Genomic DNA, 3,120 nt, shown 5'->3' with positions numbered 1-3,120 from the left:
GCCCACTGTGTTGGTTAGAATACCAGACTTTCTGAAAGCTGGCTGTGAGATGGTCAGAAAGATTTGACCAAACATTTGTATTTTTCCTGATGGGACCGTCCAATGCATTGGGACAATGCGGGTAGAGGTTACTACATTCTCTTGAGCTATGTGGGCTCATTTTGCAAATGAAGACACAGGGCTCAGAGAGCTTCTGCTTGCTGTGTGGTGGCCCTTAATTGCTTCCTCAGTCTCAGCAACCCAAAGGCTCCCACCTTCCTAGGCTTGATGTCCTTAGAGTGAACTTCTACATCACCTGCTTGGTCTGATCTCCCTGCAAACAGAAGATTAAGATGAGGACTTAGATATAGGTGTTTTGATATAGGAATGAGCCTGGGGTGCAGGTGTGTGGGGGCTGGAGAGGAGTCAACCAGGGGAGCAATAATCTAGTGCATAATGGAGGTGACTGTTCAGGCTCTTAGCTCTATTGGATAATCCTAGAAAGGTCTGGAATGCCTCTGGCACCCCCAGCCTGGGATGAGTGGTTGAGACATACCATGGTTGGCTGGGTGTTGTCCTTGGACTGAATTTCCCTGCACTTTTAAAAATCAGATTTGATTTATTTATTTGGGGTGTGTGCACAGTCATTGCCACAGTGTCAGAGATCAGAGGAATGTTCAAGAATTGATTGTTCTCTTCCATCATGTGGATCCCAGGGATGGAACTCAAGTGGGCAGCCTTTACCACCTGAGCCAACTACTGGTTCTCCCCACAGTTTCTAGTCCTGCAGATCCACAGACCCAGCAAGCTCTCTGGGTTTTTGCAGCAAAGGGCCGGAAGTGGGACTACGTAAGGGTGGGACTGAAGTGAATTGACATCCGTGTGGCTGTTCTGTCTTGGCTGAAGTCAAAGATCAGGCTAAGCCAATATGAAAGGGTTACCAGACATTCTAGTCATGTACACACCGACCTGTCCTGTTTCTCTTTGGTCCTCAAACTGCACACCCCTGGAGGACAGGGGCTGTGTGCCTGTGGGTTCTACAGAAAAGCAATGGCCCACAGCTGCAGAGATGTGTGTGTCAGGCATCAAATCTAATCTGTCTCCTGCTTCAGACAAACTGGCTACTCCGAGCTCAAGGAGGTTCTGAGGGCTGCTTTCTTGAATTTATGTAGCCCCCTTCCTCCTCAGTTCTATGCATTCTAAAAAGCTTAAAGAAAGGGAGTGACTCAAAGGCACAACCTCACACACATCCTAAAGTTGCCAGTGGCTAAAATAGAAACCAGCTTACTCCAGACTCCTCCTTGATGAAGTGTGAGGTGAAATCACAGCCGTTAATTGGCTTCTTTCTGTGGAATAGTCTCCAACATCATCCCAGCAAGTAACAATCAAGGCCATGGAGACACTGCCACAGTTCTTGTGGGGGACGGCATTCTCTCGCTTCTCAGCATCCTCCTTAACAATCCCTTTACGTTCTTCCCTTTTCCCTTCTGCTTCTCTCTTCTCCTCGCTGCTTTGTCCGCACTTGTACAGGCCAGGTGGGTCTCCAGCACATCCCCTAGGTACTAAGCCCCATTCAGACACCGCTTCCACACCTCCCTGACGGCAGCGGTGGGAGCTGGGTCCACTTTGACTCACAGTGAAGGAGGGGGCCAACTGCCCACTGCTCCTCCCACAAGCAGCCCAGAGGCCTCGTGGTCTGAGAGAAGGTCCTGCAAGTAGAACAGCTTTGAATGCGGTTGGTAGGCCTGCAGAGTAGGGTGACGCCCACCCCCACCGCCGCCATTCCTGTTCTTCTGTGTCTCTGTGGACTTTTGACACCACGGAGGTCTTGTCCTCCTAACAAGGCTGTAGGTTGAAACCAACTGCTGAGACCTGCTTGTAGAGTTCCCTCGGAGCTGCTCACATACCAAGGGGCTGGAACAGGGAGTACAGGGAGAGGCCAGTGAGCCCGAGTTGCAGCTGGCGTCAGGGAGGTTGGGAGATGCCTCCCCTTCCATCTTCCTACAGCTGTCAGGTGCCCCGAGAGAATCCCTGTTGGCATACAGATGTTGGTACATCTGCTTCTAGACATGGCTGTGCAAGACATGATGATTGACCCTGAGTCCCCTACCCCTGTGCCCGTGTGCCCGTGTGTGTGTGTGTGTGTGTGTGTGTGTGTGTGTGTGTGTGTGTGTATGAACACACACATGAGAGAGACAGACAGGGTCATAGATAGCAATGAATAGGGGGAAGGGAGCTCTTGATACCCATACTTACTTGTTTCTAGTAAATAATGACAAATTGGTTAAATGTTTATCCCGTGTCAGGCACGGCAGTAAACATTTACACATATTCAGCCTGTGCAGCAACACTTTGAGAAACAGGTTCCATGGATTTTCCCACACAGGATCAAAGACGAGTCCCAGAGTGAGTAGGTGACTGACTGAATCAAGATACCCAGCACAGATGATCAGAAGCACTTCAAGGGTAGCAATGGCTCCCATAGGCCAGCATACACGAACACTGAGAGTGTAACTGAGTACTGTTCACTAACATCAAGTATGCTACCAAGTAACACCAAGACAGGAAAGCAACGGGGAGAGGCATCTGACACAGCCTTGGACTCTCAGCCCTTGATTTGGTCCCGCCTCTACATGTGGGTAGGCTGGTTGTTTCTGCTTTGTAGAAGAGGCGTGGAGCTTTGGTGGTGTCAAATATCCCACTCAACAGACAAACGTGTAGTTGAGGTCAGGCCAGGGAGCAGCCCTTTGTCTTACACTTTGGTGGAACTCCGGTTTTCATACATTCACCACCAGGCATCACGCTTTCCACAGGGACTTCAATTTTTACCTTTTCCATATTGGGAACTGTGTCCCTGTGCCTGCCTGAGACAAGTTTGCCACCAAGCTGCTTTTCAATGGGACCCCTTGTGGCTTTGTAATTGCCGCTATCTCTTTGAACATTTGGAATTTGTAATGAAGTCACTTTCCAGTCCTGATTCATCCCAAATTCAATATTCTGTTTCCTTTCGGTTTTTCCCCCCAGCAATGAAAAGATCGGTAACTTTATAAAACATCTGAAAGCGCGGTGGAAGTTTCCTGGGGCTTGGAGTGTTGTGTTATGTTATCTTTGGAATAACTTTGAAGCCCCACCGGTGTAATG

The sequence above is a fragment of the Mesocricetus auratus genome, unplaced genomic scaffold (genome assembly GCF_017639785.1).
Source record: "Mesocricetus auratus isolate SY011 unplaced genomic scaffold, BCM_Maur_2.0 Super-Scaffold_100045, whole genome shotgun sequence".
In the NCBI taxonomy this organism is placed as follows: Eukaryota; Metazoa; Chordata; class Mammalia; order Rodentia; family Cricetidae; genus Mesocricetus; species Mesocricetus auratus.
This window is presented reverse-complemented; position numbering follows the sequence as displayed.